Source organism: Bubalus bubalis, chromosome 8 (genome assembly GCF_019923935.1).
Source record: "Bubalus bubalis isolate 160015118507 breed Murrah chromosome 8, NDDB_SH_1, whole genome shotgun sequence".
Classification (NCBI taxonomy): Eukaryota; Metazoa; Chordata; class Mammalia; order Artiodactyla; family Bovidae; genus Bubalus; species Bubalus bubalis.
This window is the reverse complement of record NC_059164.1, coordinates 52,177,968-52,203,661: the sequence shown is the minus strand read 5'-3', so window position 1 is coordinate 52,203,661 and position 25,694 is coordinate 52,177,968. Positions and strand designations below refer to the sequence as shown.

The window sequence follows — 25,694 nt, the reverse complement described above, 5'->3', positions numbered from 1 at the left end:
CCAGGAAAAGGCCAAGAAAGAAATGGTAAATACAGTAATGTGAAATGAAGAAAAGATCTTGTCGTCTTTTACAGTTACATTGATTTAAAATGCATCCCTGACAACATCACCATCATTCAAAGTACTGTACTTCATTCAGGTGGCAGGTACTATTTGCAAATGCAAAGCTCATCAGAGAGGGCTGCTTCTTCTTTTTTTTAGTCCCATCAAACTCTTCTATTTCATTAAAACAATGAATTGGAAAAATTATGAAAAACAGCCTGAAGCTGCCTCTTTTCTTCTCTAATATACAGTACCACTATTGAGAGTTCCAAATGGAATTTATTCATACTTTAGATGTATGGAATTGGACTAACCTCATTTTGAAAAGTTATATATTCTTCATTACTCTTCTGCCTGTCTGAATGCTTTAACTTATATGTTGTTGGTTTGTATTGGATGAAATCTGATCAAAGCAGTTCTTATTCAAAACTTTTGTTTTCTTTTTCATATTAGGCTGGTTTGAGATGAGCTATTATATTCATCCAGGGCCATTCCTTTTTAAGGTTAAAAAAAGCATTTTTGTCTTCCCCTTTGTCCTGTTTATTATGTAAATTCAATAAAAATAAAAGGTACAGATGTGAGTTCCTTGAAACAGCTATGATGTTAGAAAGCATATATTTATAAAATAGTTCTTTTGACTATGAAAGAGTCATCCATAAAAGTTTAAATATAATTTAAGATTTATACATATAACTGACACACATGCAAAAAAAAAAGGTATAGGAGTTGTATATCATATACTTGGCTTAGAGAAGTAAGAAACAAAACATACCCCTATTTAACATTTTACTGCAAAAGATAAAAGGCCAAGCTATTATTTCATTACCTGAAAATTGACTTAACTAGTACTGGGAATGAAAACTAAGGTCCACAGTCTTGTTACCTGTTTTGGTAAATACAGTTTGATCAGGACACGGCCATGGGATTTGTCTTTAGCTTTTCTATGGCTGCATTCACTTTACAAGGGTAGAAATGAGTAGCTGCAACAGAAACCATAAGGCCTGAAAATCCTAAAATATTTATTGTCTGTCCATTTAAAGAAAAATTTTGCTGACCTCTGATCTAGCACATACATTGGTAGACCAACATTCCTCAGATTTAGAGGTTGAATGTGGAAGCTGTCACCCTTTCTGAGGGTAAATTATAAATATATTTTATATCCAGATTACGAGGCATGAGACTCTGCAACAAGAGTCAATGTGTAAAAGAAAGGAACATTATGTGTCAAATGCTCCACGTCCATGGTATAAACCTCAACCACTTGAGATAAACGATAGGAAACTTTCTGTTAGACACTGAAGGAGCTATTCATCATCTCTACAAAAGATCTAACTTCATACAGTTGAGAGCACAAAGTGTCAGCCATTCCACCAAGAACCTTATTCTAATGTAAAAAGGCAAAAAGACCCCTGCAAGCTAATGGGAGGTCTAAAGACTGCTCTTTCATGAAACTCATTCTCTGGAGGGATGAGTCCAGAGAACCAAGGAAAAGTAAGGACATTTTTCAGTTAGTCTGCTTTTTACTTTCATATCTTGCTTCAGTTCTGTGTTCCTCCACTATGTCTTGAGTTTTTAAAATTTTTAATTCATCAAGAGTTGTATACCACACCATTAAAATAATCGTTCACTATTTAGATTTCTTGAAAATAGTTAATTTCACCCCTTGAAAAACCAGTTCTATTAGTTATGATTCGACATTGCTTTGCTATCATTGTTCGTTTGAAATATTATTCCATCATCTCCATCTATTTCACGTAATGTTTTAGACTTCATTGTTTGGAATTGTTCAGATGTATGCATTTTTATCCTAATAGCCACTGACTTACATCCAGGTTACTTAATAGTTATTAATGAACATAGTTGTTTTTTAAAAAAAGAAATCCTCTTTCAGTTAGGCACCTATGTCTCCAACGAGAGCATGAAATTTGCAAAAATGTGATATTGCTATTTTCAGTATGTAACAGTCTGCCCTGATTAAAGATCTAATCTCTGTGTTTCTTTGACCTCATAACCTTTTACCTCAACTTTGTGTCTGTGTTCCATTTAAAAATGTAAATATTATTAGTGCATATAGGAAAGATCATCTCTGTTTGAAAATTGCATATAAATAACTCCAGAGGACTGGAAAGAAGCCTATGCTAGAATCATTGCATAAGGATTAGAGCTGTATTACATTAACTGCAGAAAGAGGGAATTTCATATATTAACATATAGAGAACTAGGGAGGCTATTTGAGCCAAAATTTATAAACAATACAGAAATGAGTCAGACAATGAAGCTTATGTTGAAAGATCTTTTCTCCACCTTTGTCTCTCTGAATTTTAAGTATCATACTAGCTATTAAGTATCAATGCAGTCAAGTGATTAAAACAAAATGAAGGTTCTGCTTATGCTTGGGAATACTGTGATAGCTGACGACTAGAGTCCAGGGGTCTAATTTTCATCCTGCTACATGTCTTCTGAAATGACCAAAGGAATATAAAAATAGACACTAATCTGCATCAGTTAAAGGACCACAGAAGGGTTATCATTTCCATTGTCAGAAATAGCAGCGTCTTTCTGCGAGATTTAGTGCAGATGAAATGACAAGGCACCGAAGGCTGGTTCAAAATTCCTCTCTGGAGAAAATGGTACAGACTCTCAAGAAGCAATCAGAGGATGGGATGGCAGACCCCTGTCACCTCTTCAACTGGAGGCATGAACACTGGAGGCAAGGAGAATCTATGGGGAAGATGGAGAGTTTAAATTTGGGATCATTTTTACAGTTTTAGAGGGAAAGCATTTCCATTTAGTTGTTTGGGGGAGGCCTGGCATGTGCTTGTTTCCCAACAGAAATAATAATAATATTTAATAATTATAGAGAGTTTATTATGGGTACTTTTCTAAAGTCTTAATATGAATTATCACAATTAATGCTCCTATTGACCCTGGAGGTAGGTACACTTATTAGATCAATTTCATGGGAAGGCAAACTAAAGCATAGAAAGCTTATGTAACTTATCCAAAGTAAAATAATAACTGAAAGAACCAAGATGTACACCCTGGAAATCTGACTTAAAATGATGCTTTCAGATATTTTATATGGTCTTCTAATAAGTCAATAATGCCACAGGCTATATTGACTTTCCAATGATATGCAGAGAATTCTGCTGGGACATGGTATGGCTAGGTTCTCACGATGTGGCAAACAAAAAAACCACAGGATGCCCAGGAACATTTGTATTTTAGATGAACAATGTAAAGCTATTTACTACAATTTCATTTTCCAACATGCTTTGGTGTATATACTAAAACGTACTTGTTTTGTGTGTGTATGCTCAGGCACATCCAACTCTTTGTAACCCCATAGTCTGCAGCCTGCCAGGCTCCTCTGTTCATGGAATTCTCCAGGCAAGAATACTTGAGTGGGTTGCCATCTTCTCCTCCAGGGGATCTTCCTGACTCAGGGATTGAACCTGTGTCTCCTATATCTCCTGCATTGGCAGGCGGATCCTTTACGACTAAGCCACTTGTTTATCTTACATTAAAATTTAACTGAGCGTTCTATATTTTATCAGTCAACCCAAGGCATGGATCTTGCATGACAAGGAAGGGGAAAGGCCAGAAGGAAGCGCGGAAGCTGCATGATACACCTGGCCAGGAGGTGGACAGAAAGACCAGACACTTTATCCTAGTGCCCTAGCTTCACCAAATAGAAAAGAAACTCCACAAAAAGCTTCTTCTCTGCTGGAAAGTTCTGAATTTGAATTGCCATTTGCTTTTCTAGGGAAGGGTTTCCCTGGTGGCTCACAGGGTAAAGAATCCACCTTCAATGCAGGAGACACACAAGTTCAATCCCTGGGTTGGGAAGATCCCCTAGAGAAGTGAATGGATGCCCACTCCAGTATTCTTGCCTGAAGAATTTCATAGACAGAGGAGCCTGGTGGGCTACAGTCCATGGAGTCACAAAGAGCTGGACATGACTGAGTAACTAACACTTCTTATCTAGGGAAGCAAGGTTCTATACTGCTAATGTAAATTTGCATTTACAGTCCTCCAGGTGAACAACTAAATGCAGAAATCTGGGAACAACCAAGAAAATACAATAATACAGGTACCCAAGAAGAGAGGTTGTGTTTATGGGCAGACTTCCAGTTGGATTCACTTCTCTTGTTTTAAGAATAAGTGAATGAGTAAAAACCCAATGATGTGTCTATTTTTATCTTTTTTTTAATTTTAGAAAAAGTAGAAGTAATGTTTGATGCAGTCTACTTGAATTATCAAAAATTCAATTAAAACAGGTATTAGTTGGTCTCCTACTATGAACTTGACATGCTCTGGTGATATAAACCGAAACGAAGGCTTTCCATCAAAGAAATTTTAGTAAAATGAGTTCTAATAAAATTAATATAATGTCAAGGTTGTTGTGGAGTAAACAAATGAACCAACTGATCAACAGTCAGTAAACCAACCTAAAAAAGGAGGAGTAACTCTGTGTAGAAGGGGACCATAATAGGATGCACTGGCTTTCTATATTCATCCTAAATCCCTCTACTGTGCCTAGAAAGATGAAAACGTCCCCCAGACTCTTTTGCAGCTTAAATTCTGCTTTTGATTTATGCTTCAACAGTTGAATGGCTCTGAGTAAGATTTAAAGGCAAAAATGTGGCAGTTGTCTCAATTTTATTGTCAGCAAGTTCACAGAAGAGACATTTAGATTTTTGGCAACAATACTTGTAGAACAACATTAGTAGACACCCCAGTGTCTTGATATTATCTTTGTGGCTATGACTGGCAGGTGTATTCATTGTCTTCAGGATGTCTAACAGTTCTATGAGCCACTTAAGATCTTATAATAAATCCCTTTGGCTTTAACTACCTGGAATGCTATTCCATTTTCCACACTGTACTGTGATGGATGCTGGTACTAGAAACACTCAGAAAATTATAATATTTGATTGATTCCCTGAAGCAGTAAAACTGAAAGCAGCAATGATCTTGTTAGCCTTAGAAGGGGACACATTAGTGGCCAAAATTTACCTAAATAATCACCATCGTTAATGGAAAACAAGAATCTTTGCTGCTGGTTGTGGGCCCTAAGTAACCTGTAAAGCCATTGCCAGGTGGGGCAGTAAATGGGTTTACAGCCAGTAAACGGGACAGGTTGATTACACTGGATTCCTCCTACATGGAAGAGGAAGAGGGTGTATTAACTAGTGAGTGCACGGGCTGATTTTGGATACGGATTTGCCTTTACTGCCTTACCCTGTAAACAGCATTTTTGGACTTACTAAATAGTTTGCTTTTTAAATCATGGTATCATCACACAACACAACTCTTGACTGGCCATGACATTCACTACACAAGAGAAATAGGAGAGAAAGTGTGCCAACTGACTCCTGAGGCATTCATCCTTTTTAGCATATACTCAGAAACAATGGTCCTGTTATAAAGATAGAATAGACCACTGAAAACTGTAAGTCAATACCTTGCTAAGATAGAATGCTTCCCTACAGGATGACACATACTTTCAGCCAGCAAATGATGTACATTCCTTTTCCTCATATAGTTGGAACACACTTGTCTGGGCACTAAAGGGTGGAAGTACTAATGGCACTTGTGCTTCAGTACATTTAATGACCCAGTATTTTTGTTGCTCATTTGTGAGGCTTTGCTTCTGATGGTTTAGAGGACTTGATACCCAAGAGGTGAATCCTTCCACCAGGAACACATCAATGATTTTTTTTAATTGAAACTTGAGACTTCCACCTTTTAATACTGAGCTATGCGTGTCATTGGAGCAACAGAGAGAAAGGGGATTATTGTGTTTTCTGGGGTGATTAATCCTTATTACAAAGGGGAACAGGGGTCACGGCTATCATGTGGGGCAGGGTGAAGCATACCATCAACTCAGGAAATCCTCTAGAACACATCTGGTTCTGCCAAGTCCAACTACAAAACTTAATGAAATAGCATGCAGAATCAGTGAAGGCTCAGACTCCTCAGGTGTGAAGGTCTGGGTCACTCCATCATTAAAATCTCAGCTTGTTATGTTGCCCAAGGAGAAAGAGACCTGAAAAAGGGTTTAGGAATGAAGAAAGTTATAAATAATAATTAAGACCTGGTGACCGTTTGCATAAACAAGGACTAAAATAACTATTCATATTATCTTCTTTGTGTATTTATAACATTTTTGCTGAACAACTTTATTTTCCTCATAAAACAATCATTTTTTTAACTATTATACATTTTATTTATTTATTTAAATTTTATTTTATTTTTAAACCTGAAACACTGTATTAGTTTTGCCAAACATCAAAACGAATCCGCCATAGGTATACATGTGCTCCCCATCCTGAACCCTCCTCCCTCCTCCCTCCCCACACCATCCCTCTGGGTCATCCCAGTGCACCAGCCCCAAGCATCCAGTATCGTGCATTGAACCTGGAGACAAGCTGGTGTCAGTTTAGTTTGCAATTTTATCCATATTTAAAGAATATCAAGATGGGACTATGGTTGAATGTGGGAAATGAGTATCACCAGTTTGTGGATGTGGTGACTACTGGGATTTTAGGCCTCCTTTTTAAGACAGAAGGTGAAAGCATTTTATTTGTACATTAAAAGCTGCAGTATTGCAGAACATATTTTGCTGTTCTGTTGCTATTATCTGAAAGGTTAGGATTGAGCAGAAGGATTTGATCAAAGTTGAGTATCCAAAGCAGTGAATTGAGGTAGATATGGTGGTTCAGTATTCAACATCCAAATAAATGCCTATCAAGGTTGTTTCTGATACTAGAAAACTAATAAACCTTATTTTTTTCCCCCACTGAACCCACAACAGCTAAGTTGCTGGATGTGAATGATTCCACTACTTAGATATGCTCTAACAAGAATTGGATGGTAGAAGTGTTTTACTTTTCTGTTTCCACAGGCAAGTATGGTCAGAGGCATGTGCTTTATTTTCTGCTGTGCCATTAGCAGAGGTCCCAGAGCCTTGGCACTAGATTTATGGATGTCAAGGCAGGATGTATGGCATCTGTTTTGCTGTACAGATTGCAACATGGAAAGCATTGGTTTGGAGCTGGTAGTAAGACAGTTTCCTTATAGCAGTGCCTTAATGACTGATCACAGTGGTTTCTGGTTTGTTTTAGTGGCAGCATAGTTCTGGAGCTGCAGCAGCCATGTTCCACAGCGGAAGATCAAACAGGAAGTGTCATCTCCTGTGGTGACCACGTTTTGCGATGTGGTTACAGAGTCACGCCTGAAGTCTCAACCTGCAATCTACTTCTTTCGATAGTCAGGCAAGTCAGTAGGACAGACACCCTATAATACATCCATTTTGACTAAAGGTAAGTAAAATGAATTCTGTTTTCTGTGACAGAAGCCTAAACTGGCAAAATGTTTGACCATAGAGGTTGAAATGAAAAACAAGGAGACATAAGAACAAGCTGAAAAGAGACCTGTAGAGAACATTAGGATCGCCAGGCTAAAAATGAAATTTTACAGTTTAAATTTTCATTAAATGCAGTAAAGATTAGAACAGACATTGCAGAAAAGTGAATAGGGATGTGGCAGACAAACTTAAGAAATCCTCCTGAAAATAGAGAAAAGACCAAGATATGAAGACAATAAAACAATGTAGTAGGCAGGGATGTCAGGAGATATTAAATATATGGATATTAAGTATTATATAAAGACAAATCGTAACTAAAGACAGCCAGTAATAACTACCAATGGGATAAGAGGGCTCAAACAAAAAAGGAAAATGTAATTCAGAAAACTGAAGACCTGAGGATATAGAACACAAGGTCTCCAGAGCCTCAGGTAAAATTTCGTGGTGACATATTTGAATTTAAAGATGAATAAATATCCTGCGAACCTCAAACTCAAACAAAAACCATCTTCCAAATACCCCCAAAGAAATAAATCCTGGTGTATATGAGAAGACAAAAACATTTTGCTCTATAATATTCAGTAACAACACATGAAAAAATAATGTGTACAAAATTTTGATGGAAACATTTTTATGAACTTGGAACTATAAACCTTGTCAAATTGTGTAAAGTCAATAAAAGGAGCTTGTGATATGTAAAAACTCAGAAGGGTGCCACCCAAAGGATCCAAAGTAAGTAAGTTAAAAAATGAAGACTATGGTAGGTATAAAATGGAGTTGCTGCTAAGTCGCTTCAATCGTGTCCGACTCTGTGCGACCCCATAGACGGCAGCCCGCCAGGCTCAGCCATCCCTGGGATTCTCCAGGCAAGAACACCGGAGTGGATTGCCATTTCCTTCTCCAATGCATGAAAGTGAAAGGTGAAAGTGAAGTCACTCAGTTGTGTCTGACTCTTAGCAACCCCATGGACTGTAGCCCACCAGGCTCCTCCGCCCATGGGATTTTCCAGGCAAGAGTACTGGAGTGGGGTGCCATTGCCTTCTCCGATAAAATGGAGTAGTGAGCATCAAAATCAAGATTACAAAATAGAAATTAAAGTTGTACAAAACTTTACTTGAAAGTAAAGAAAATAATGTAAAATCATGGTTTAATTTGATGTTTATGTGTCCATAGAGTTAAGTGGAAAATATATTTATATATAAAGTTTGGTTCAATTTTATGTTCCCAAATCACCCTTTATTAGACCACATTGCCATAAGTAAAAACTAAGTGCTGACATGAAAGGGGGGAGGGGAACTTTTAAATAACTCCTTGTACAAAGAGAGAAAATGAAAATTCTATTATATAATATTCAAAAAAAGAAGCAAAAACATTGCAAAACTAAAACATATGTGGCCAAAAATATGTATAGAGATTAATCCATCAATTTCAAAGCTTTAATTAATTACTAAGAAATAAAATAAGCAAACTGAACATTTTCCAAGGGATTAGATGAAATAAAACCAAAGTTAGAAAAAAAAAATTGAGTTAAAAAAAGTACAAAAGCAAAAATTACAAATTTACAAATGCAACAGTAGAACCGTCATCTACAAGTTGGCTGTAAAAGTAATACATAAACTCACAATAAATTATAAATATAGGTTTTTCCAGTTTTAAATTTCCTTGTAAGTATAACTTTAGCTGTAGCCCATAAGTTCTTGTATGTGTTTTAGTTTCATTAATCTCAAAGTGTTTTATAATTTTCCTTTTGATTTGTTCTTTGATCAATCAATGATTTAGGAATATGTTGATTAATTTCCACATATTTGTAAAATTCCAAATTTTCCATGTGTTATTGATTTCTAATTCAATTCCATTATGTTCTGAGAACATGACTTTTATTATTTTAACCCTTTTAGATGTATTAAGACTTGTGTATGACCTAGAATATAGTCCATTCTGGAGAATGTCACATGTGTGCTTGAAGAGTGTACGTATATTTTACTGTGCTTGAGTAGAATGTCCAATAGAAGTCTATGAGGTCTCTTTGGTTGATAATATTCTTCATATCCTCTATATTCTCGATGATCTACTTATTTTGCTCTAATCTGTAATTAAAAGTGGGATATTGAATTCTCCAACAATTATTGTGGAATTGCTTATTTTTCCTCTCAAATCTATTTGTTTATGCTTCGTGAACTTTGGGACTGTGCTGTAAGGTGTATATACATGTATAATTGTTAGAGCTTCCTGATAGATTGAGACTTTTTCATTATAAAATGCCTTTCTTTAACTCTAGGGATGTTTTGTTGTTGTTTTAAAGTCAATTTTGTCTGATGGGGTAGCCACTCCAGCTCTTTTATGGTTGTTGCTTGCATGATATATATATATATTTCCATACTTTTATATTTACTCTACTTGCTTGTATGGTTGAATCTAAAGTATGTCTCCTATAGACACCATGTAGCTGAATCTTCTTTTTTTTTTAATTCAGTATGACAATCTCAGCCTCTTGACTGGATTGTTTAATTCACTTAATGTTATTATTGATATGGTTGGGTTTATTTCTGGCATTTTACTATTTGGTTATTTTATGCTTCATGCATTTTGTCCCTCTGTTTATCCTTTCAATCTTCTCTTGCATTAATTGAATATTTTCTTGTGTAATATATTAATTCCTCTAGAAATTTTTTTTAATTTATTTTTTATTGAAGGATAATTGCTTTACAGAATTTTGTTGTTTTCTGTCTAACCGCAACATGAATCAGCCATGGGTATACATATATCTCCTCCCTTTTGAACCTCCCTCCCATCTCCTTCCCCATCCCACTCCTCTAGGATGATGCAGAGCCTCTGTTTGAGTTTCCTGAGCCATACAGAAAATTCTTGTTGGTATCTATTTTACATATGGTCCTCTAGTAATTTTTAACTGTATGTTTTCATTTATTTTTTAGTAACTCCTGTAGCATTTTAACATACACTTAATAGCATCTCTATATTTATACCAAACTAATTCCATTATAATATAGAAACATTACTCCTTTATAACTCTATTCCCTCTTCTCCTTTTTATGTTATTACTGATATACATTTTATTTTTATGTATATTGTAAACACAACAAACATGGTATTTATTACTGTATATAATTTTTTGTTTATTAAAAATTGAGAGAGGAAAGAAAACCAAGCATATACTTGCAGAATTTTATATATTAGCTTTCTGGTTCTCTTCATTTGTTTCTATGGATTTAGTTACAATTGGTATCACTTTCTTATTTCAATATAGCTTTGTTCCCACCAGGCTTTTTTGTACTATTATTGTCAAATGCATTGCACTTCCATGTAAATTACACTCATTGATATAACTATATATATTATTTTTGCATAATTTTCAAGTCAATTAAAAGAAGAATAAACATTTATACTATCATTTTTAATTACATATTTACCTTTACTGGTGATTTTGTGTGTGTGTGTGTATAAATATAATTTCTTAATAAGTGAGAAGTTACCACAACATGGAAGACATCCTAGTTTGTACTTGTGAATAAGATAATTTGAACTAAAATATAGCACAATATCAAACACTGTTACTTATGATTTGTATCAACTCAAAGACTTATTCACATTTCTTCATATTTTGATGTTTTCTCATTTCTATGAAAGAATACGTTATTTTATAATAAATGTGTGAGCTTTGAAATCCAGATTCTAAAGTGGTAGATTCTTTTTTAATGTTTCAAGTTTTCTCTGAATAGCCCGTTCTACTCACCTAACTTTAGGAATATTGGTGAAAGCTGCAATGTCTGTGGACATAGTAGAATGTACACAGAACACCACAAAAATCTCATCATTTGTAATCATTCCAGTCAAAGAATTTACTTTCTTCAAAGAAGATTGCTTCATCTTGTTAAGAAAAATGTGAAAATGGGAGAACAAACTAAATTGGAATAAGTCCCATTACACATGAACAAAATTTTGAAAAAATTTCCTTCTTATTCTTGAATTTTTAGTTATAAAGATGTATATGTGGAAAACAAAGATCAAAGCATAAAAAATTAAAACAAAAAAAAATTAAAATCATAGAGCTAAGCTGGCATTCTCAGAGGTAAATGCCTAAAATGATGCTCAGGAAACTAACAAAAAACATTTAGCTGTACCACACTCAGGTTCCCTCACTTCTCCTAGGAATAAATAAGTGCAACTGAACACTGTACCCTAACAGGGGAGAGAAGTATTTTAATTGCCTAGATCTAATTTAATTTCTTAAGTGACACCTTAGACTTTTACCTTTTGTGTTGCTTTCATATATTCTAAAGGGTTTTTAAACAGGTCTTATTAGTGGATGAGCTTTTTTTTAACTCATCATATTTTCATTCATTTCTTAAATATATTACTATAGTTGTGTTTCAACAAAGACAGGTTAATAACCATTTACTGCTTTAATTATATTTTTTATCTTTTTTGAGTGGTTTTAACATGCAAACTAATAAACTGACCTTGAAACATAGACCTCAAAATGAGAACACTGTCAATGAGAAGTCACATATGGTACAGAAACAATGGGGGAAACTATTAAGAGGATATAAGTATATACCCAATTATGGGGTTTATTTTTAAAAGAACCTTGGTATAAGGAAAACTGAAATCTCTCATCAGACTGCAAGTAAATTAGACAACTTTAAAAAAACAGTAAGTGGAGTAAAAGTTAAGCATTTTGCTTTCCAAAATATTAATTTCATACTAAGTAATGACTTCATTGCTCTCTGATCATTGGCAAAGGCAAGATGTGCATGTTCTCCTTTTGAAAACTGTATTAATAAAATTGAAGGTTGTGTGCTTTATGCAATGTATGTTCTGCAACATTTTGAAAGCTTAGCTGGGAATCCCTGTGGTGCTGACTGAAGGAAAAAAGGAAGCAAAGTCTTCTCCAGTTTTTAAAAACCAGAAGTATTTTTCAGAAGTCATGTATGAAATAAACTGCTTATGAGAAAATGCCTGTAATGCTCCTCAGTGTTCAGTGATAGAGGGATCTGTTTAAAACACTCTGACATAAAAAATAAGTCAGCTTTAACTTCAATTATCAAGCGCCAAAGTAGCATTCTTTGATAGAAAGGGGTGGGTTTCTGGCATTTCAAAGATAAATATGTATGAAAAGAGTTGTGTCACCATGGAAACCAAACCTCACCATATCTTTTTAGACAAGGCAAATAGTAATAGAGAAACTAGGGATCTCTAAAAACAATGTTGAAGACCAATCATCATTAGGTATGTTTCTGTATTCCTAAGTTTTATCATTTCTTAGTTTTTAGCATTATTTTAAAGTTCTGAGGAATACTTTGGGATTTTCATCAAGTCAATTTAGAAATTTCAAGTGTTTTAATGAATATTCCTAAATAGGCACTGAGGCAACTGTCTGCGTGGTTGCATTATTAACTAATGTGTTTTACAAATTTTGAACATCCCTCTGAAGAAATAAAATGTGTATTTCTTCAGAGCAACACAACTTCTCTGGTGGCATTTTAAACAGATACCTTTTATATTTCTCTTTACTATCAGAAATATAAATTTTGTTTTTTAATGAATGAATTCTGGACTAGAAGTGAAGATTAGTATCTGAATCCAGCAATGATTTTTCTTGTGACAATTTTACAAATACTTTTTGGAGTTTCTGATAGAGTGCCCCCTGGCTCTTTTAGTTGGGACTACCACCTGCTAAGAGCCAATACATTTCATATTCCCTTTTTCCCTAAAAGTACAGAGTTCAATTATTTTTAATGACTTTATTTTAAGTATATGTATATCTAAATGAAGTCTATGGTAGGCAATTCAAATATACCTTCTGATGTAAGAGGCAATATTTTTAACAGAAAAGAGCACAGGTTCAATAGATCTCAATGTCTAAACCTAGTTCTATTTCTTTAATAGTAATCTGGCCTTGGAAAAGCCATCTCCTCTCTCTGAGTCCTCATTTCTATATATCCAAAATGGAACTCATTATACATACACATGATCAGGATTATTTTGAAAATCATTGTTTATTTGAAAAATCTTAAAAAAAAAAAACAGTGAATTATATTTCAAGTGAAATTGGGTTTTATTGCAGATAAAAAGCACCTGGGCTAAATCTTGCATATATTTTAAACTAAGTTAAGCTCATAGCTCATAAAGAACATGTAGGCTGTGCTTATGCGACACCAAAATATCTGGCTCAAAAGTGAAAATGCATGCAAGATGTACTTTTGAAGAAAATTAGGCCCGCTTGCTTGCTTTCTGTATTTATTTTGTCAGCCATGAGAATTATTAGTCACCATGTAGTTTCCAAGGAGCAGTGCTGCTGTCGTTGTTGTTGCTCAGTAGCTCCGTCGTGTTCGACTGTTTGTGACCCCGTGGGCTGCAGCACGCCAGGCTTCCCTGTCCTTCACTGTCTCCCAGCGTTTGCTCAAACTCATGTCCACTGAGTCGGTGGTGCCCTCCAACTACCTTGTCCTGTCATCGCCTTCTCCCCCTCCTCAGTCTTCTCCAGCATCAGGTCAGGGGGCCCGTGGCATGGCGTTCTGCTACCCCACACAGAGCACTGGAATGTTGTCACCCTTTCACACTTAAAGGCACGTTAAAACACAGACAGCACTTTGTTTATCCTAGTATAGTAGCTGCTCTTTTTTTATGCATAAGGAATATTTTTCTTAAATAGCATTCAAAATAATTATTTTACTATCTTTAGTACTGAGTGTGAGTGAGTACTTGAAAAGCCTCAGAATTTTCACATAGTTAAGCACTAATTAGGAATCGGCTATACCCCAGTATAAAGCAAGAAGTTTAAAGTTTGAAAAAAGAAGAAAAAAAAAGAAAAAGCACTAATTAGGTCTGATTCACAATCTTAGTGGGCACTAAAAAAATGTTTCTGGAACAGACCTCTACAAAAAACATGCTCATCTCCAAATGGGATAACTAATCTTACAATACTCATTTTTAATTTATTCTTATTTATTTCAATGGAGAGTATGTATTTGATAATTTATTAGCAAATTTATGCTTTTAAGTTCTTTATATCTTTAAGTAATACGATTTCTGGCTTCATAAGTATTCTCATATTTTTTTAATGGACATTTATTTTCAATAAAAAATAAAATTTCTTCTATGTTTTCTACTATCAGAACCTATTTTAAACAAAGCTGTGGATTATTAAGAATACTTGAAAACAAGGACTGATAGAGTAACTTTCTATTGAGTGAACACTTGAGTTATTAATATAAAACTTTGTATTTATAACTCTCCATTTATTCCTTTAAATATTGATCTTATTTATTATAGGACTTCCCTGGTGGATCAGTTGGTAAAGAATCCACCTGCAATGGTAGGAGACTGCCTGCAGTTAAGCAAACTGAGGTTCAATCCCTGGTTTGGGAAGATCCCCTGGAGAAGCAAATAGCAACCACTCCAGTATTTTTGCTGTGGAAATCCCATGGACAGAGGAGCCTGGCAGGCTGCAGTCCATGGAGTCACAAAAGTCAAACACAACTTAGAGACTAAACCATTACATTTATTATAAAATTTTAAATTTCTTCCACTTTTAATGGCGAAAAATGAGATTTGCGGGCACATTTGCCCATTTTCACTATAAAAGACTGTGGCTGCCTGCCAATCCAGGAGACAGAGATGCAGGTTTGACCCTTGGGTCAGGAAGATCCCCTGGCGTAGGAAATGGCAACCCACTCCAGTATTCTTGCCTGAAAATTCCATGGACAGAGGAGCCTAGCGGGCTACCACACATCTGTTGCAAAGAGATGGACCTGACTGAGCATACACACATGCAACCAGTCACTTAAGATGTATCTGTCTGAAGACGAAAAAAAAAAAAAAAAACAAAAAAACAAAAAACAGCAACAATGACAAAACACACAAAACTAAGCATTTAGACCGGAGAAGGCAATGGTAACCCACTCCAGTACTCTTGCCTGGAAAATCCCATGGATGGAGGAGCCTGGTAGGCTGCAGTCCATGGGGTCACTAAGAGTCGGACACAACTGAGCAACTTCACTTTCACTCTTCACTTTCATGCATTGGAGAAGGACATGGCAACCCACTCCAGTGTTCTTGCCTGGAGAATCCCAGAGATGGAGGAGCCTGGTGGGCTGCCGTCTACGGGGTCGCACAGAGTCGGACACGACTGAAGCGACAGCAGCAGCAGCAGCAGCAGCAAGCATTTAGACAAAGCAAAAACAAATCAAAAATTTTCCCAAATCCACATTATTCCCGACACAATGATTAGCATCTTGAAATTTCTAATTATCTAGAACTATTTGTTTTACCAGTATCTTCAAATATCCTACAGACACAGCAATCACTTAGTAAGATTCCACAAAGAGAATCACTATCCAATATTGTTTCCCACACTTCTAAAAGTGAAGTTCTTACTAGACAAGAAAGAGATTGGTCTCTGCTTTTTTCTCTACCAGTACAGATTTTAAAGCTTTATTTCAAAGTTACATAAAAATTTCAGGATCTTACATTTTCCTGGGCAAAAAAAAGCCCTAACTTTTCTAATCAAGTTTGATCAATGCCATGTTTTCAAGCTGTTTTAATGATGATTCTCACAGTAATCTGGCAGCATGAATTTAAGAAAAGATACTAGATTTTAACAAACTGAAATATCAGAAGGTAAGAAAGGGTTAACAGAAAGAAGAAAGGGTTAAACTTAAAAGACAAAGTTTAAAGAAGTTTATATGACCTATTTACTGACTATTTTTAGGTGATAACTATTAAGCAGTGTGAGACATAAAATTGCAAACCTTTTTCAAAAAAGACAGTTTTAGACATGCTGTTAAACTAAAAAGAAAACCTCATGTACATATAATTAATAACTGATAACCTATTTACCACAAAATGCCTTTATCCCTATCTCTTCTATCTAGCTGTGTCTCATGTGTGAAACAATTTATCACAAGAGGTGAAAAATAAGAGAAAATAAGGTGAAAACAAGACAATGAAAATCTATCATAAGTTAAAATCTTTTCTAAGAAGAGATACTCAAAATAAACATATTTTGTATCAAAATATATTTTGATATTTAATATTCCAGCTACCTTCAGATGTAATAGAAGAAAAAGTGACTTGAACTCTATGAAATTATTATCTTTTATCAATTAGCTACTTCTTTCAAAGTTGTATTTTTAAAATACCGTACTACTTATAAAAACAACAAAAAAACCCCAAACCCCCAAAACACCATATTACTTATCATGATTGTTTATTATTTAATAAACATAGAATTAAACTACTCAAATAGAGATCTAACTTTTAATACTGTATGTGAAAATACATATATGTATGCAAGAGGGCTTCCCAAGTAGCTCAGTGGGTAAAGAATCTACCTGCAATACAGGAGACACAGGAGATGCGGGTTTGAGCCGTGGGTTGGGAAGACCCTGGAGGAGGGCATGGCAACCAACTTTAGTATTCTTGCCTGGAGAATCCCATGGACAGAGGAGCCCGGTGGTCCATAGGGTTGCACAGAGTCAGACATGACTGAAGCAACTGAGCATGCACACCCATACGTATGCAAAAGGAGCTCACACAAACTAATATATGGGTAAATAATCTGTAATATGAATTTAGGGACATGAAGTAGGTAAAATTTTCCTAAAATATCAAAGACACATTTTGTTCCATTTTATTTAACAATTTAATGGTCATTAAAATGATTTAAAAGCAGGATGAAAAGAGCGAGTGAGGTCAGGAAAAAAATTATGTAAAGAAAAAAAGCATACAAACACTGAGGGTTTGAAGCAGAAATAAGGATATAGAAGAGGACTCTGAGGTCCTTAAAAATAAATTTTGGTAATTCCAAGCTTTTCTTAAACTTTACTGTCTCTTTCCTTCTCCTTCAAGAATTCATCTATGCCCTTCTTAATATTGCACATGTCGTTTTACCTTCAACAAGCAAGGTTTACCTTCACCTATATGGAATATACAACCACAGACATACTCTTTTACATGACTTAAGCTGTCAACCAATCCAGCTTTGGCATTTTGAGTGGAGAATTGGAAAACAGAAAACTAACCAAGCAGAGTTTCCATGGTCAGATTCACAAGGAACCAGGAGTAGAGGATCAGCATAAAAAATAATACAAAAAGAAATTTTAATGAAAACTGTTTTGATTGGAATTGAACAATAAAACTGTGTTTGATAGCATCTATTGAATAAAAATCTCAAAAATTGTTATTCATCTTTTAAGTTGTATATCTGAAGCTAACATGTTTCTTTCCTATTTTTTTTAAGATATTGTTTTCTTCATTTATGAAACTTTCCAGAACACAAACTGCAACTTGTAAATAATTCTGACTTGGCAAGTCCTCATATGTACTCACAGATTACATACTGTTCTGATTAGGCACACCAAACATGCTACTCAGTATGTAGATGTGCTTCAGCTCATGATGACAGTTGATACATGATTCACTGTGCTGACTACTCAAGGCATTTGCACTAGTTCAATATTCTTATTTACTCTTGTCACGACTGCTGTAAACAAAGCGATTGAAATGATGTATCAGATGGCTACTGACAAAGAGTTTTTTAAAACTACTCATACTTCAAAAGAAAAAGAAACCACATAAATATGTCCAAGTCCTATGAAAATAAAGTAGCTCCTTTTAAAAGTAAAATAAAGCCAATGACATTCCATCATTATGTTTCCCCTACCATTTTAGTTATCCGCCAGATTGAAAGAACTGTCAATAAGATGGCTTGAATCATTTGCTTCAGAAAAATAATTTTTCCACTAAGAAAGAGTCCTTTACAGAAAGAAAAGACAAATTCTCCTTTTAAGCTCACTCAAGTCAGAGCTAAATCCAACTGCCTGTTGCTCTTCCTACACAAACTTCTGCATGATTTAGTCAGTGAAAAGTCACTCCACTGGCAGGGTAAAGTGCTGTTTTACCTTTACAAGCAGCTATAAATCACTCCATCAAGTTAAACACTTGTTAAAAGCTTAATGGGCAGAGAAAAAAACATGCAAATTTCCAAAAGGAAAACAAAAACCTATTTCGGGGTTTATCTAATAAATTGCACCCACACCCTGCCTGGCCACACAGGAAGAAGGCGCAACTTAACTGCCTAGGCAATAAAGTCAGTCGCCTCAGTGGAGGGAACACACTACTGATCCATATATTCTCAGCATTTTTATCTCCGATCAGGGATTACTACAATGTATAGTTGTTTAATACTGTAAGGGTGTACCTGAATAGTTCTATTCCCAAGGTAGACTAAAAAAGGGGGGGCGGGATCCATATATACATATGAATTAAGAAGTACATTCTTTAAAAAATCACCAAAATGAATTACATTGCCTTCCAAATGGCTTTCACTGACCTCATGAAACTCATCCAGGATTTAAAATGGAAGTGGGAACAAAAGTTAAGCAAATAACTTTCTAAAATGTCAGAGGAGAATGAAACAGAAAGGGATTAAAAAAGGATTAAAAGATAGAGGGAGAAATAATGAAAAAGGAGGAAGAAATGAGAAAAGCATTTGAGGGAGGTGGTTCTAGGCTGTTTCCCTCACTCTAAACACATTAAAAGTAAAGTCTTCTAATTATTAAGATTGCACGTAAGTTTGAACCTATCTAGTTCAAATCAATTGTATTCCTTGAGTTTCCCTGGTGACTCAGATGGTAAAGCATCTGCCTGCAACACGGGAGACCCAGGTTCCATCCTTGGGTTGGGAAGATCCCCTGGAGAAGGAAATGGCAATGCACTCCAGTACTCTTGCGTGGAAAATCCCATGGACAGAGGAGCCTGGTAGGCTATAGTCCATGGGGTAGCAAAAGGTTGGACATGGCTGAGCGACTTCACTTTCACAATTCCCTGGTAACTAATAGAATAAAAACATTGCTTTTATCTAATGGGCTACTAAGAAAAAAAATGAAATGTGACTTTTTACAGTTTGGAAATTGCTTATAATATTTTTCTTCTATAGTAAGTTCAACATCAGAATGTCAATAATCTGTCTGAATAAAAGTGATTTGACAAACACAGAGAAATATAGTTATCAACTACCTTGCTTAGGTAAATACATGGGGAATAGATCTCATAAAGATGCAATATCGTATTCTTCAAAGAGTCCGTCTGCTTTGTCCCTTCACTTCTAATTTCGATTGTAGAAAATTTTCAGCTTCTACGTTTTAATGACAATTTATTTTGCCATCCTTTTTCCAAATTGTTCTTCGAAATGCACAAGTTTGACTGTGGACTAAACTCAGTGACAAACTGGTTTGGAAAGAGAAAAAGAAAAGAAATAAAAAAAGGACCACTTATATAAAACCCTTCTTCATTGTTCTAATTTGGATAATTTTGTTGTTGGTTTTATTGGGTGTGGATTACTGGGTCAATCTATCCTCTTATTAATTAGAATATTCTGAATTAAATAAAAAATAAAGACAATCTGCCTGAAACCAGAGATAATAGTTCACAAATTAGGAACAGAAACAGGAAAGAAATAATACATGTAGAGGCACAGTGTCCTCTGATAGATAAAAACCCTCCTGCATTGAATGCCTATCCTGAATAACCATCTTTCTTAAAAATAGCACTTATTTTACATTCCTCTAAAATAAGCCAAAATATTCAAAAACAAGTTTTTCCATAATAAAATGCTATTAAATATGTCCTTAACTCTCAAAGCTTTTAGAATCTATATATCTCTGTAGTATATACCCTCTGTCTATGATGCTACCAAACTGCCATGTATTTGTTTTTCAACAAATTAGGTCTTTTTCTCAACTACCAAAATAATCCAGTCATATAAGGGTCTGGGTCCTCAGCAGTCACTTATCCTTTTTGAGCAGTCTCTTCAAATGCAAAATAAAAACCTGGCCTCTAAGACTCTTTCCTGTTTGTCATGCCTATGCTATTATTTCAGCCGTCTGAATAGCTCAAACAGATCACCTGCTTGTGCTTTTTTTCTGAGGAGGGGGAGGCAGGTGAAGGGGAGGGCTGTCACTGACATAAAGAAACCAAAACTTTATAAAAATATCTGCTCAATCTAGCCACTCAAATTGAAAAGTATGCCAGTCAACCTCATATTTAATTTCACCAAATTTTTTTGTTATTAATTGGTAATTCAGCTATAACAATATTGATTGTTATATCATCAATAAAACATATCATTATGCTGTTGTCATATCAATGTCTGAACTGATGTTAAAAGAAAACATGTACTTTAGCTGCTTAATAAATTACAATTGGAGGAAAGGCTATCAGGTAAACTCAGGATAGCAGAATAAAATTTTGATAACATAAAATTAAGCATTATCTATTTTCTGCTTCTGCTACAGTGCAGTTTTTGATTCTCCAAACAGTTGCCTGAGAGGTCTGTGTTCTCCTGGCCAGGTGGTGGTACGTTTTTCAGCTTGTCAAATTTCCTCACGCCCTTTTTCATTATATAGCATTGCTCTGTGCTTAGCCACTGTATCCGTGCATGCAGACGCACTCTACCTTCAGTGTAACACTAAAATTGATTTGCTAGGCGCTCCTTTGCTTCTTCACATTTCACATCTTCCCATTGAATTTTTTGTGTCAGGAGCACAGTGCTATCTTTCTACTTCCATCCTCAGAAATCTGAACACTCCTTGGGTTTTCTGAATATTTAAGTGGCTTTGTGACTGATGTCAGTCTGTTTCATTCTATAGTACTGTTCAATGCAATTTTGTATTATTCTTTGAGAGTATTCAGGGTTCATTTTCATTCTAGATTTTTTCTGTTTTAATGCTGTTGAATCTTATTGGTCTTTTTGCGTGAATTAATAACAGGAGAATTGGGAGGGTTAAAAACAAAGTTCTTAATTAGCATTTTTCCCAGAAAACATAAATTAAAAAGAAAATGTTCCCTTCATAATATAATATAGATATGTTTCAGTAGTTTATTTTCTATAAAAGGGCTATACAAGGAAAGAGCAAAAACTAAATACCCCTACACAAATGAGAAAATATGTTTTCTTTTCTTGCAAAAGTGGAAGAAATGAATGTAAGATGATTCAGACTTGCAATTATATGATCTAAGTTGGCACCAAAATCATGGATGTTCTCTGGAGAATTCAAAGTGTAACTGCTTAGTGCTCGTTTGATAAGGCATATTTACTGTAGCACGTTGTTTCAACTGGTCAAATTTTGAGACTTTTGGAAGCATCGGGTTAAAGTTCAAACTTCTTTACCAAAGTGTAACCATGGTGTAATAAAATACCCAAGATAATTCATTCAGTCAACCTGATATCTACTCATCAAGGAAGAGAGCAAGCTGAGGAGGTATTATATCTTTCTCTAGCATAACATGTTAAGTGCAGCATTCCAATCTGAAAGGTAGAATTGTTCCTTTGAGTAAAATAATTAATGAGCCCAACAAAAGGAAAGCTGTTACGAGAGAGACCTCTAGTGGAAAAAAATGCAAGTGCCTTGGAAAGGGGTTTTATTGTTTATGCTTCATCTGAGAAAGGGAACTTGGATACGCTGTTTAAGACAGCGTCCGCGAGACAACTACTAAATTTCTCTTTCATCCTGAGTATATGTGGTTTGTTTAAGCAAATAATGCTTTTCAGAACGGAGCCAACAAAATGCTTGAGGGAGACTTAAGTTCTTTGACATTCAGTTTTGGAAAACTGTTACAGGTATCTAAGGAGAAAGACAAGATTTGTAAAAGAGAGCAACCGGAGTTTGGAGGCATTGCATAAGCTATTTGTTTCTTGAATTATACCTCAGTCGTAGATAATTGTTTTATGTATAAAATATCAAAGCACTTTTCTATGGGTGGAGCAGGGATTGGGGATTTTCCGTTTTCTCACGAATCATAACTTTAACAATAAAACATTAATTCAATGTCATTTTTAAAGAGAAACAGCAAAGACTGGAAAATGCAGTGTAAGAAAGCATCCAAATACGGGTTACTTTAAGAAAAGAGTTGCCTCTAAATTACAGTGTCTCATTCAACTAGTGCTCCTTAGTTTTAAAATTGGTTTTCCTTTGCTCTTCATACAATTGCATTTAATTTGCTGTTTGATATATAGCTAATTTTAATCACTAATTATGATTTTCTACAATAAACAATGGTAATGATAAATACGATGATTAGGATATGTTTTCTAGTTAGAGATCTCGCAGTAAATCCCAGAGAAATCTGTGTATACTGACCGTGTTTACCAATTACGTAGTAATATAACTTCTTCTAATTTAAACTAGGACATCAGTTTGAGTTCAGAGAAACAACGTGAACCAGAGCTACATGATTTAAGAAAGAGCTCCAGGCATAAGGAAGAAAGTGAACCAAGTTGATAATCCAAAGGTACAGTATTAACTCAGCACTGAAATATGGTCACAGTTTTTAAGAAAAGTATTATAGCCATGGGAGCCAGTTGCTCACAGTAACAATTTCTGAAATTTGCTTCTATAATGACTGTTATATACACCTTTTTAAAAATTGATCCACAATAGAACTTTAGGTTTTGTTACTGTTTAGTTCTTCATCCAAATTTAGGAAAAGAGTATTTTCATGGGCTAGTTTTTTACTTTCAGTGTAGCCCCTAGTGTTCTTACCCATTTTTAATTCATTCTATTGTCTTTCATAAAACTCGCTTCAATTTCTCCTCAGGACAATGAAATTTTAGAGCCTATTTTCAAGGCAGGTTATTCACAGCCCTTGTATTCCTCGTGCTTATATATCTCAGTTAATGCTGAAGAGGAGCTATCTTTCCAATTCTACCAGAGTCTGAACGTCCCATAAAACAGGACATCATAATTCCGAGGAAGCGTGTTTCATGAATCTTTTCAAATTTGGGCTAGTGGCTGGCAGCCAGTTAAATGACAATTGGTCGTAGAGGGTGGGGTTGGGGGGTTGCTCGAGAGTGTCGCTCAAATTTTATTTCCCTAACTTTGTTTCCAATTTAGAATGTCATTTTTTTTTCAGAGGAAAAAAGTAGCTTCAAATTGTAAATAGGCTTTAAATAAGTTTTTTTTTTAATTTAAAAAATAATTATAATGGCTAAACGCATCTTAAGAGAGAAACATATAAAGCAATATATTTGTCCTCCTTTCTGATTCTTCCCTCTTTAAAATAAAGCTATTCACATTCCTAGGTTGCTGTGTGTGCTTTGAGTACAACTTCACATTTCAGTTTATAACTGTTTCCACTAACAATGCTGAACCCTGTTTCTATCGCCATGTGCACCTCGTGAATGCTTTCCTTGCACTCTTCCTGATCGTAATAGGGCTCACCATTCATCTTCCACAAAAAGATAATTTCCACAAGCGCCTTAAGACTCGAGAAAGAGTGAAGGTGGAAATAAACATCTTCCAAGTTTGCCAGAATTTTCACTGGAAAAGGAAAAGTCACAATTTGGTCTGTCTGACCAAGGGGCTGAAGACACCAACCATTCTTCACTTATCACATTATGCTTTTCTTGAAGATCACATTTACACACACACACACATCACATACACACTGACAACAAGAAAGAACTCTACAAATACAATTGCATTCTTATTTTAAGTGTATAACAGAACCTAATCTTAATTATTAATTTTTACATACCTGCTATTGCGTTTTTTGCTTCTTTTTTGGAACCACATAAGGCTGGGAATAAATAAGGAAAAGGAAGGAAGAGAGTTAGGGTCCTTTCTGCTCTAAACACGAGCATTATTTTTCATTTTACTTTTTTAGTTTTAGACTGTGTTTTCATATACATTTCTCAGACTGCAATAAAATGATCCAGAATTTATATGTCATCTTTACCTTTAATCCTGTTCCAACAACAGGAACCACCAAGTAGGTACCAGATGTCCTGTTTCAGAAAAGCATTCTAGCAAAAAAACAAACACCCTTAGAATGGCACTCAGTTGACCCAATTTCTCATTTATGCAGCATTGGATTACTGTTGCTGCACTGTTACGAAACAGGTTCACCTTAGTAGGTACTTAACTATTCTTTGGTTTCTCTATCCTCAACATAAAGACATCACTATTTCCCCTATTGGAGTGTTGATATAAAGTGCTTGGAAGAAATACAAATACAAGGTAACATTATGCATCTGAAAACGAAGACAGCAGCTGTAGGATCCTGTTAGGAGAATTCCTCTGCTTAATAGATTTGGTGGCTATACTTGAAATCCTCCAGCTTAAATCCCATGCCCAATGCTTTGGGACCTTACAAGAGCCACACAAATGACTGACACTGAATTGGGGGTGAGACCAAGTCGAACTTTGAAGTGACCTGTGTGTGTTTTCGTCCCTTTGCCAATAAAGCAGCTGCGGCCAATTAGTGTTCAACACCATCTTCCAGCCGAGAAGCGATTTCAGGTTCCAGATGCAGCTGCATCAAAGAAGCGTGGAGTATCTAACCCCTGGTTGTTCTAGGCTTTTCATCCTCAAGGAATTTCAGAGGAAAGACGGACCCAAGAGGTTATCTGGTTCATTCATACAGCAAGAATTATTTAAGTACCTACTAAGTAAGCAGACGGAGAAGGCAATGGCACCCCACTCCAGTACTCTTGCCTGGAAAATCCCATGGATGGAGGAGCCTGGTGGGCTTCAGTCCATGGGGTTGCTAAGAGCCGGACACGACTGAGCAACTTCCCTTTCATTTTTCACTTTCATGCATTGGAGAAGGAAATGGCAACCCACTCCAGTGTTCTTGCCTGGAGAATCCCAGGGATGGGGGAGCCTGGTGGGCTTCCGTCTATGGGGTCTCACAGAGTCGGACACGACTGAAGCGACTTAGCAGCAAGCAGCAGCAGCAAGTAATCAGAGCTTTCTCTGGTTTGTGAATAAGAACATTTCTGTTAGGAAATATCCTTGAGATGTAAGTTATTATAACCGACATCTTAATCAATTCAAGATTTTTCACTAGAGTTAAACATTACACTTACTTTCCCTTTATCATGAGAAATCACAAAGGTCAGTCAGTATAGATATTCTGGAAGACCATTGTTCCTACATCAAATATAGGGAAATAGGAAGTGGGGATGTCCACCTATCTTCTTTGAAAGAGCATGCACATAATAAAGGCTTGCTTTCCTCACTAGATATGTTATCTAAAGTATTTTTCCAACTCTAAAGGATTTTTTATCTTATTTTTATTTTTTCTTTTATTGCTCTTTGCACATATGGTAAAATTTAGAGTAATTTGTAAATAGCACATATCAGTGTGAGCTTGAATTTGTGTTTGCATATTGTTCTGCAGATGTTTGCTCACAGAAAATAAGGAGTAGAGAAATTACCAGATGAGTAATTAACATAAAATTGCTGAGGTTGTGCAG

At 35.4% G+C, this 25,694-nt stretch overlaps 1 long non-coding RNA gene across 2 annotated transcripts; it reads right to left on the bottom strand.

Annotated features, from left to right (window-relative positions):
- LOC102390262 lies at positions 1–24,964 on the bottom strand. 2 transcript variants are annotated; one of them, XR_006552765.2, is made up of 4 exons: positions 24,173–24,964; positions 23,972–24,013; positions 5,925–6,094; positions 1–2,763 (listed from the first exon to the last, which is right to left on the bottom strand). It is a non-coding gene; the product is annotated as an uncharacterized LOC102390262 (long non-coding RNA). The 2 variants fall into 2 exon arrangements; XR_006552764.2 differs by lacking the exon at positions 1–2,763 and having other exon boundaries at positions 4,421–6,094.
- Positions 24,965–25,694: the final 730 nt, after the last annotated feature.